Source organism: Mya arenaria, chromosome 10, assembly GCF_026914265.1.
Source record: "Mya arenaria isolate MELC-2E11 chromosome 10, ASM2691426v1".
In the NCBI taxonomy this organism is placed as follows: Eukaryota; Metazoa; Mollusca; class Bivalvia; order Myida; family Myidae; genus Mya; species Mya arenaria.
The window spans coordinates 59,173,680-59,186,396 of record NC_069131.1 but is presented as its reverse complement, the minus strand read 5'-3'; positions in this window follow the sequence as shown (position 1 = coordinate 59,186,396).

Here is a 12,717-nt window from a genome sequence, read left to right as displayed (position 1 = left end):
GACCGTTCCAAGGCGGTAACTAACATTCCTTGATAACCATACCTACTTTTTAATATAGTATATATGCACTGTGTTGATTGTTGAGTTTTGTGCTGTTGTTCCATGTGTCTTGTTTCTGATTTTTTCGGTGAGTTTTATGTCTTTTGCGTTTAACCAGTGCCATTAAACGGGGTTTATTTTTAATTTTTAGGCTTGTTTCTGTAGTTTTTCACATAAATATTAAACTGATATTTTAAGGATAGTCTAATTAATCATCGTATGGTATTCCTATGATGTACCAACTATTACCTAAAACAAATCAAGTATGGTTTATGCTTATTTGATATTAAAAATGTTTTTTATCTATACATACACCATAGCGAGGTTTATATTCATACATTATAGCTACCTTAACTTATTGATATCTTGTTGTTCATTGTTATGATGTAAATATATTTTATTATATAAATATCAGATACCGTGGAGGGTGTTAGCCTTTAATGTTAACCCGGAAAAATTAATGTCAGTCGAGATATAACGTTTCTAGGGTTACGCTTATATGCTTTCATGCATCATGATATCTGATATTATTATAATACCGAATAACTTTATTGTTTTAACATATGCAACTATACAATGAGTTAACATGATCAAATGTATCAACCATGAAGTTATTCAATTATTCCTACGTTATTATAACATCATATAATGAATTGTTTGAGATTTATTAAAATCACTATTTTCAGACTTTTCGTGTTCTAACACGGATTTTCAAATTAACTAATTTACTAGAATGTTTTATAAAGAGGTTCAACACACAAACTCTAATTCACTTCATTCATTTTAAAATTAAAGTTACATCAAAATAACTAACAATGTTGATCAGGTCACAATCATTGTTTTCACAATGGAGTAAGTTGTTTGTTTCTGCGAAACACTAAATAATACAACGAACAACAATCATTGAAAACTTGGTTTCATCGCATTGCGGCGTTTCTTGTATACTTGTAAAGTTGTCTTTTTAGCTCTACTGGCCAAAGGCCAGAAGAGCTTATACGTTGGTAATGTGTATGTAATATGTGCATCCGTGCGTGCGTCAGTGCGTCTGTAAACAATTGCTTGTGAACACGATACAGTCTTCAGTTTTGATTGCATCTCGATGAAGCTTGTACAGTATTTATATATCTATCAGAGCTTGGTTCCTTTCGAAATACAGCCAGATCCGCCCATGCATGCCTAAGTTATGGGCCTTGAAAGTTTTAAAGAAGTGCTATATTTAGCTTACCTATTTTTAGCCAATTCTGTGTGAGCGAATTTATCTATTTTCAGCCAAGTTTAATGTAAAGTCAAGTCTAGGATGAAAGGGAGACAACTTGCTTTCATGGTTCTGCAGTTGATTTTGTGAATTTCTCTGCCAAAGGCCATTTTTTAGCTCTATTGGCCAAAGTGTCTGTTGTTCGCGCATTCATCTTATCAAAATTGGTTGTGAATGTTTGTTCAAATTATGCCCCGAGGTCATTACTGGCCACGCCCCAGGGTTCACAGGTTTGGTATACTTAAATATGGAAATGTTTGAAAATCTGTTCGAGTGTTTGCGCATCCATGCAAGCACAATTGCTTGTGAATGATTGTTCAAATTATGCCCTTAGGGTCATTACTAGCCATCCCCTGGGATTCACAGGTTAAGTATACTTTGTTCTACAAATTATGCCCCTGGGGTCAAAACTGGCACTGCCTCTGGGTTCACAAGTTTCAAAGAGACTTATTTAAGAATTATTTTCAAAATATTTTTGTTTCAAACCACAAGGCTCATACCTGTTGTTGTGGAGCATCATATGATGACTGTCTAGCAAAATAGTTGAAATCATGCCCCTTGGGCCAAAGCTGGCCCCACCCCTTTTGACCTTTTTTATTTTTAAAGCTACAGCAATGATATTTAGACCATGTGTACAGTTTTGCAAACGAGCATCAATGTTGTCCTCGGATGACCTTGACTTTGACCTTTTGACCAACTTTTTTATTTTTAAAGCTACAAAAATGAAATTTTGACCATGAGTACAGTTTTGAAAGCAATTTTATTTGTCAGGTGACCTTTACTTGGCACATATTAAAAAGTTCATGCAACTAATCTGTTGCCTTTTACCCATACATACATGCTTTGGATTGGAAATGACAACAAGAGCCATGCTAGTAGAGCATAGGCCCTATATAGAAATGATGCAGTAACTGTTTGAAACATTAAAATCGCATACAGTCTGTCCTTGTAAATAATAAATTCAAAACATTATAAGCATCTGTATTACGAGTTTAATAATAATTGTTATAACACTGACGTGATAGTTTCCCGTCACTTACAAAATGAATACTTTATGAGACAGTTCAACTTATTATGATTCAAAACAAATAGTAAAACACGGACATGCTGTAATAATGTTTGAATCGTGAAAACATGCTTGATTAAATACCGGTTATGCAAATTAATGGTTTTGGCCTCCAGGATCCGTCAGTTCCACACGTTATAGTGAAATATACAGGTCCCTTCGCGAATCCTTTCTTACATCGCATCTTTACCTTGGCTCCGATTGCTTTCACATTACCAAGGATGACGGTGCTATTCGAAATTGATAAGGCGGAACATTCTGAAAATAATTGTATCTATCTTGGCTGTTGGGAGAAACAGAACAATGTGTTTACAGGGATACAAACTTGTTATTTTAGTCAATGAAATGGCTAGAACATTGAAGCGATAGAATATTGTTTCCAGTTTAAATTAATTCGCTCTTTTAAAGCCTCTGTACAATAATGAATGCAATACCTACAGTTAATATGTTTAAACTCGAAAAAACAAAACGAGCATACGTATGATTATGGTTAACTCGAACTCGTTATTAACAAAGAAATAATTAAATTATATTCCAATTTCTTGTCAAAACAAGCGGATAAATTATTTTTGATGACTAAGATATCTGCGCTATTGGAAAATTTATAATTGGTGTATTGACGTTCTATGCGCTTGCCATTTTCTCACGAAATATAAACATTTTAATGTCTACCTTAAGCTACAATAATTATTTCATAGCGTACACTCAACGAGAGACCATCGAATTAAAGAGAAAGGCTTATAAAACATATAACATACGCATTACTGTTATGAATACATGTGTGAGTTGTCTTGGAACGGTCAGTAACAAACGAGTTTACTTGGAATTACTGTTATAAATACATGTTTGAGTTATCTTGGAACGGTCAGAAACAAACGAGTTCACTTGGGTTCTCAACAATTTATGTTTAGTATAAGATAGCTAATATACCATTTAACAAAATAGTTTTTAAACAATGACTTAGCAGGTATATTTTTTACAATGTTCGTTTAAATCATGTGTTATTGTTCATCATTGTATTTTCATCCTATGTTTGTAATGCACATAGAATGTCTAAGTGATTAGTAAAATAATTGATTTTGTAAAAGATACGTAAATCGATCGTGATATTATCTAACTCTGCTAAATACACGGTTACAATCGTATTATCAGTAATTCATATTTTCCATAAATGCAATTTTAAGTAAATAGTTTAAGGTTAATCAGTCAGAACTTATGTTTTTGTACATGTATTGATTTTGAATAAGAGTGTCACTTCAAGCGAATGCAATGCGTTATAAATATGATTTTAGCAGCGTTGATAATGTTTTAACAATAGAAAATAACTTAAAGTATAGTTTTTCTTCTAAACATATGTCTGAATACGAATAAGAATCTTATATTAAAACATATTACCTCTCCAAAACAAGATTTGCCGTGTGTTGAACTCGAATCTCATATCTACTAAACTACAATCCTTCAAGAATATATTGCCTTTAAAACAAATTAATTAAACTCAAAAGAAGCATTATTAACAAAGATGTTTGCAATATTTACACGGACGAATAATAACTGAGCGTCTAGTTACCCTGAATGCTTCTTCCGACCGTCCAGCGCTAAAAAAGTGTTGCAGTAAACATATAACTTAATACATAAAGTACAAAATTTACTTCGCAAATAAATTATGACCTATTTTGGGATTTGCGAAAAAAGAAAACTGTAAGCTGCCATTTTAAATTATAAGTATCTTACATGGCCGAGAGTGTAAGATAGGTTCATCCCGACCCGAGCATAGGGTGTTTCGTGGAAACGAGGTTTTGCGCGAGGGTTGGGATGAACATATCTTAAACGAGCGGCTAAGGTAGATGCTTTTTCTCCAACCTCAAAATTCAGTAAAATGTATTGTTTTTGCTCGAACTCGTTTGTGCGTAGTGAACATTAATGCGTATTGATATGTGATAGTTTGTGGTTGTCATGGATATGCAGTGATTCAGATTATGTTAATAGTGAAATCGGTCTTTAAATAGTTCTGAGGAGAGTGAAGCATTATTTCTTGAAAAGTGCGTGAACACCTTTTTATGGTGACATTTGAAGCGAGAAATAATTGATCAGCTTTCTAAATACTGCACCAAATGAAGGTTTCTATGATGCTACAGACGACATTCTTCAACAAAGGAGGTAATTACAATGTGGTGACTATTCAAAAAGAGTTCCATATGGGCGTTTGATCTTTGCCCGGGCAAGATTATAAGTATCTTCCATGGCCGAGAGTGTAAGATAGGTTTATTCCGACCCGAGCGTAGGGTGTTTTGCGGAAACGAGGTTTACCGAGTTTTCGCAAAACACCCTGCGCAAGGGTTGGGATGAACCTATCTTACACGAGCGGCTATGGTAGATGTTTTTTCTCCCACCTCAGTTAAACAAAATTCAGTAAAAATGTATTTCTTGCCGGAACTATTTTGTGCTTAGTGAAAATAATTGCGTACGGATATGCAATAATTCTTGGTTGTCATAGATATCCGCGCAGTGATTCAGAGTATGTAAATGGTCTGATCGGTCTTTAAATAGTTCTAAGAAGAGTGAAGCATTATTTCTTGAAAGGTGCGTGAAAACTGTTTTCTGGTGACATTTGAAGCGAGAAATAATTAACTAGCGTTCTAAATATTGCCATCAGAAAATGTTTCCATGATGCGCTACAGACGGCAGTCTTCAACAAGGGAGGTAATTACAATGTGTTGACCATTAAAATAAGTTCCATACGGGCATTTTATCTTCGCCCGTGGGCAAGATTATAAGTATCTTCCATGGCCGAGAGTGTAAGATAGGATCATCCCGACCCGAGCGTAGGGTGTTTTGCGGAAACGAGGTTTACCAAGTTTCCGCAAAACACCCTGCGCGAGGGTCGGGATGAACCTATCTTACACGAGCAGCTATGGTAGATGCTTTTTTTCCCACCTCAGTTAAACAAAATTAAGTAAAAATGTATTTTTTGCTGGAACTCTTTTGTGCTAAGTGAAAATAATTGCGTATGGATATGCGATAGCACGTGGTTGTCATGGATATGCGCGCAATGATCCAGTTAATGTTAATAGTCAAATCGGTCTCTTTAAATAATTCTAAGGAGAAGGAAGCATTATTTCTTGAATGGTGCGTGAAAACTGTTTTATGGTGACATTTGAAGCGAGTAATAATTACTTAGCGTTCTAAAAATTACCATAAGACAAGATTTCCTTGATGCTACTGACAACATTCTTCGACAAGGGAGGTAATTACAATGTTGTGACCATTAAAAAAAAAGTTCCATACGGGCATTTTATCTTCGCCCGTGGGCAAGATAAGCATATCTAGCATGGTTAAATTATCGAATCTACTTATCTGAGGTGGGAGAAAAGAATTTCTAGCATGGTTAAATTAATGGATCTACTTATCTGAGGTGGGAGAAAACAATTTCTAGCATGGTTAATTTTTTGGATCTACTTATTTGAGGTGGGAAAATAAATCCAAACCGACGAACAAGACGTCTTTGGGAAATAACTTTGATTTTTGATAAAAGCATATTACATGTGGTACATTCATAATACGAAAACATTTTCTGCATTTTGTTTTGACTCGTGACCGTACAGTGCCCATATATTGTAAAAAGTCATTGACATGTTGATGTTGGAAAAATTCAACACTTGCTAAAACAATGACCGAGACGTATCCAGCTTTCATAAGGTATCTCAAATATTGCCTACATAAGTCCATTGTTATTAAAACGTGGCAATACGTATTGGAGATATTAAAGTCAAATAAATGATGGAAGTAGTTTGAATGAGATCCACTTAAGCCTTCCCAGTCGTAGCTGCGCCAAACCTAACCCCATAATATCACTACCCAAACATATGGAAAAGGGTGAGAGTGGTAAAGCGGAATCGCGCGTGATTCCATTACCTTTTATCAGGTTTCCTTAAAATCGAGCCAATTCAAAGTCATGAAATTACAATTACTTAACGCAATTTCCTAAACCCAAATGCCTGATAATCGATGCTAAGTCTTGAGAACGTCAATACCGCTGGAAATCAGAAATCCATTAGTTTTGTAATTGAATATCAGGTAGAACGGGAAAAATAAAACGACATATTAAATCAGTTATATCGGTTATAATAACCTGTCATTAAAGCATGGCTGAATGCGTTGTAAACAATAAAATCTATTAAAAATGTATATGTTAAAAAGAGTTTAAACATAAACCCCGTTTAAGACAAAGATCACAAAAACAAACACCTATAAACAAGAAACACGGTACAACAACACAAAACTCCACAATTACATAGTACATATATACTATATAGAAAATTTAGTGTGTTTATCAAAGAATGCTAGGTACCGCCTTGGAACGGTCAGTAAAATATAAATTTCCTAGGGGATTCTGGACGACGTTTCAGTTCGGTTTTGAAAGTAAAGACAATTGCATTTATTAAGATAATATTATTATGATTTATGTTTAGAACGTGTTTTACTAGTAAGAATAAGTTATTTGAAATATCTTTGTTTGAATGTTTGTAGAGTCTGATTACTTTTTTCAATATATGTCTGTTCAATTTCCCGCACACAAAGTATCTGATGTGGATACAAACGACTTCCATCAAGACCTGTTGTGTATTCAAGCAATTTCATGGAACAGCTTTTAGCGAACTATAATAATATATATTCTTTGATAAAGAAACAAGCAGTGTGTTGCTTGCAGTCGTACTTAAAAATTCAGAGTACATAAAAGTATCAGGTTATTTTACTCTTTGGTTTAATCAAAGACATATTGTTCAATATTATAAATTGTTGCTATTTGCTCAAATATTTAATGCATTTGGACGGGAGCATTCGGCATATTGCTAAACATTGCTAAAGGCGCACTAGCGGAATTACACGGGCGGCGCACCGGGCGCGCGCCCTTTCTAAAATTGTGAAAAATTTACATTTAATATCAATATCCGAATAACTATTTGAAAAAATGCACTTGAATGCAATATTACAGACCAAAATATCTCAATATTCCTTTTGGGACGACTCCAAGTATACTACGGATAGCAAGCCTTAATCTTTCATTAGCATCCTTTTTGTCATTGCATACATTGCATAATCCCAGCATAATCAGGATAACAAGTATAAACCGATAATAAAGAACCCCTGAATTTTGCGGATAGCATAAAATTATCACCCCTATATGTTAACCCCTGCTTAATCAGGATTACAAGTATAAACCGATAATAATTCACCCCTGAATACTGCGGGTGGCCTCAAATGATCACCCCTATATGTTAACCCCTGCATACCAAGGACTACAAGAATGAACCGACCATAATTAACCCCCGTTTTGACGTCCCGTGCGTACTACGGGGCGCTTACAATTATTACCCCCTTTTGTTATACCTAGAATTATAAGTGTTACAAGAATGAACCGACAAAATTAACCCATATTGTTGTCCCCTGCCTATTACAGTTAGCAAGAATGAGCCGACCATTATTAACCCCCTTTTGTTGTCCCCTGCCTACCACGGGCAAGAATGAGCCGATCATTATTAACCCCTTTTTGTTGTCCCCTGCGTACCACGGGCAAGAATGAGCCGACCATTATTAACCCCCTTTTGTTGTCCCCTGCCTACCACGGGCAAGAATGAGCCGACCATTATTAACCCCCTTTTGTTGTCCCCTGCCTACCACGGGGCAAGAATGAGCCGACCATTATTACACCCCTCCTTTCGTGTCATCCCCTGCCTATTTCGGGTAGCAAGAAAGAGCCAACTATTATTAACCCCCTTTTGTTGTCCCTTGTAGTCCACGGGGAGTAAGAGATGTGTTAGCTTATATATTCCAGTTGAGCTCAAGTCCTTCTGTTTGAAAATATTATCATCTGAAGGTTTTTGAGCATTGACTGATCGTGGGTTGTGCTCCAACCAAATGCATCAATTGAATTCCGAATAAGTGCAACATCAATACCTGTCATTTTTAACGTATCAATGTGAAACTAAGGAGCGGGCTGGTACAATGGCAATTGAATCCATATAGTTATCGTCTGCATGTGTTCAAAACAACTGGCCATTAACTTGAGGCTTAAAATTACACTTTCTTAAATGTCGAAAACGTACTAATCGAAATTTTGATGTGTTATAAATTGAGTGTTACTTGATTCCAAAAAGGCTTCATGATCTTGATTTAAAGTAAGCTTTACTAAATGTATTTGCATACACTTGTAAATGTTCTTTGTAACCTGAACTTCTCCTTTTCGATATATATTTTTTTATATCAGCCATAACAAGCTGCGTTGCCAATGCATAAACATCCACCATTGCATTAAGTTACCGTCACTGTATTGTAATGATTAATACCACACACGTTATTGAACAAAACTTAACTACCATTTTCCAAATCTAATAACATTGATATCTTTGTTAAAGCTGATAAAATGAAATTACTACGCATTTGTGTAAAGAACAACTATTCTTATCAGTCACTTTTCAGATCCCATACTATATGCTTGAACATGTTTAGCTTTTTTTTTATTATATACTATTAAATATTCCTTGCAAAAATACTGCATCTTTAACAAATATCCCCTATCACACACTGTTGTTTTCTGTTTCCGTATTATACACTAGACAGGGGCTAGTTTTTTAATCGTTCATGTTCGGTAGTTTCCGCCATTCCGAGTCTTGTATGTGACAGCAATTCTTAATACAGTAAATAAATGTTAATCAATAAAACGTTGGCTGTACCGCCTCGATCGGATGATATCTCCATCCAAATGCAATCAAGTATCGCAAACCACATGTACGAAGAAATTTCCACAACTCCTCCAAATTCGAAATATTCGGCTACTCAATAAACCATAACGACAGATCGCCACATAAAAACGAACGTAGATTGATTTGTGTAATTGATAGTGACAGTAATTAAGTACCATGCTTTGAATAAACAATCATTTGCCAAACAATGTTTTTATCGTGTTTTTTTCTGGGGTTTTCTTCACCTATAATATTGATTTAGGGGGTTATAGTTATAAAGTTAACAATGTCCTTACGCGAGAAAATAAACAATATGGTCATGGAACAATATGCTGCACATTAATACATAAATGACTGTAGTGTTTATTTGGTGATGGTTATATTTCTCTTATTTATCAAAATGCTTGGTAACAATTATGACATGTGTTCAGTGTACTTGAGTGTAAGCCCTCTACAAGTTTTGGAACTCGATTTCAAAGCATAATTTAGTTTAAATTGGTACACAAAGAAGATGTTAACAGTAATGGTATATGTGCTTGGCCGGCATTTACTAACATCTTTTATCTGATTTCGAGACTTGGCTACGAACAGATAGTTAAATAACATACTAATTGATTAACTATGAAGAAAGCGAGATTGAACAATGTTTATAGCAGTGATTCTTCATTGTTAAATTATTCCCATTCCATTGCTGTTTAAATAGCTATTTTCTTTTCAAAAAACACATAATGAAGAATTACACAATAACAAACTTTACGATTTAAAATGTGTAACCCAAATACACGTTAATAAGTACCTTATTACACTAACTAATTGAACTAATTGTTTGTACAAATTACTGTCATTAATAAAATTAGTAACTACTTTACCTTCGTTCCATTATACTACATCTCCTTAAAGGGACGTAACACAATATTGAGTAATCTAAAACAAACATTTTTATCTCTCCTAAAAAATGATAGAATAGGAGCGAAGTGGATTCGTTACCAAAGTATGTTTTCTGCCATTGAGTGATTGATGCCTATGAGTATCAAACTTAAAATCTTATTGTAAGAATAAGACGTGCTTTTTATGACCATTTCCTGTCAAGAGAGATTAAAGAGAGACAAACGAATGATTGATTTCCAACATTGTATAACATGTGTGCCCTTTTCGAAAAGGTGAACCGAAACCCGAATTAAGAAACATCTTTCATTTGACTATTGCAAAACAGGAGAACATCCATTGGCCGTTAAAAATGGACATCATTATTGGGTTCTACCTCGACTCGATCGTCAATTTCTATAAGCATGTAACTGTCAACAATATTACGTTTAAGTATATGTAAGTATGAACTAGATAAATGTGAATGCTGCCATGATATATGTGTGACACTGAGAGTCCGCGAACGTTGATGGCTAGCACGGTAATATTCACGCTTTAGATACAGGATTGTTCCTGGGGTTTCCATTGTATTATTATGAAACGGTAAAGACGTTTAGAAAACATGTAATTTAAAAGTTTTATTCGTATAAAGGAAAATTAAAAACTAAGCTACCAATATCCTATGTTGACCAAACATTACACACACAAGAACAATAACTCATAGTATATTGTACGCAAATATAACTTCTCTGATTTATAATGATTAACATATTAAGACATTGTCAGAAACTATAAAACGTTGACAAACAATTAAAACAAAACAACAAGAGAGCAATTAAGTAGAAGTTGCACTGCACTGTAATGGCTATACAATAAAAAAAGCAATTTTATACAATCAATTTGTAAATGGGTACCTTAAAAAAACCCATGGTAAACGGAACTCTTAAGGCAAATGTTCAAACTATTTTCGATACAAGAGTATTGTTAATATAATCCCCTATAGATATATCCAGACTTGATAGGCACTACTAATAATACCAACATAATAACATTTTGCGCAATGATGAACAACAAAAATGTGAAAGGCGGTATAATTTGTAACGTCCCAAAATGTTCAAATGGTTGTCTAAAGTCACACTTTGCTTCCAAATGTATCGTTGAAATTGCAGAAATAAAATCTCACAAACTGTTCACACACATATTATGCAAAACATTAATTGCTTAAATTATAGTGTGTGTATGGATGTTGTTTTTTTTTAAATTTTACTTGTTTTGAAGGACCAAATGATACAAAATACATGTATGTTTCTCTTTAAAAAGTTTTTATAAATGTCTTTCATGTTACTGTTAACGTCCTTTCATGTCAAAAAAAGCATAACAATCAGTAAGAAAAATACGTTATAAAAAAGGATCACAAATTTCTAAAACGTTCGGTTTTGCAGATCGGTGTGAAAGTCGTTATACTAAAATAATTAGCATCAATAATATCCCTTAACAGTATCAGAAGATGATATCAAGTACCAAAGCTATGTTCATGCTAGTCAAAAAGTATGAAATTGATACAAAATATTTATATAATACATACTTGTATTTGTACGTGCAAAAGAAATGGGTAAAAAATAATAAAAACTGTATAAAATATTACCACTTTATACCAATCTTGATTGTCTTATAGAGCATTGTGATTAGAAGCAATCTGCACGTATTAAAAGCATTACGAAATGTAACAAAATAAGATGAATATATGGCTGTCAATGAAAAATAGTGCAAAACTTTTATTAAGATGTTTTGCAAAGGGGGGATGAAATCATAGATAAAATAGCTATTCAAATGACAACATGAATTCTGCTGACAAAATTGGTGTCAATTTTTTTTTAAATGTTCCATGGATGTATTTTAACAATGACATATTATATTAAAGTTGTATTTTTTCATATCTAACATTAAACATGGTAACGTCTGTTTCTAATTGGCTACTGTAGTTCTAGTATGTTTCCTTGTATGATGAACTCAGAAACATAGTTATTGCAAACAATCATCAATTCGTCTGATAAATAATTGAGCTTTAAGTTAACAAACACTTTACATTGCCTTCTTCAGTGTTATGATGTATAGTGTGGGTGAGTGTGATATCAATAAAAATCGGAATAGCTAACGTTTAAACTATTAACATAATTGTTCTTTATTGTAGTTTTGGATTTTTCTTTTTTGCTCATGGGGTCCAAAATGACCTCGTTCAAAATGCACTATGATTAAGGATGAATGGCATTATATCAATTCATAAAATAACCATACATACTAGTATATGTATGTTAAATAGAAACTAGCAATAATTACATATTTTCCTACGTGTACTCTAAATGGGTAAACATTTCATCACATTTAATACATTTGATGTTTATTATAAAGAACGCTAAGGTGAAAGTTAGAGCTTTTGTACCCTTTTTTAGCAATACACATATAAAAAGTATTACGAGACATGTTTTGTTAATAACTTCAATGTCATTAATTCATAAGCACTAATGGATTAAATACAGTTTAGCTAACATCTGTCAGCTTTCAAATAATTGCATAATATTGTATAAGTGTATGCACAATGCACTGCACCAAACACACATACATTATGCTATTTACATTGTCTATATTCTTAAATATCTCCAGTTTTACACTCGACAGTCGACAGGACAGCACTTTAAAGTTGACCAGTGTCATCGCTAAAGTTGGCGTAGACGTCGAACGCACGAAGATACTCC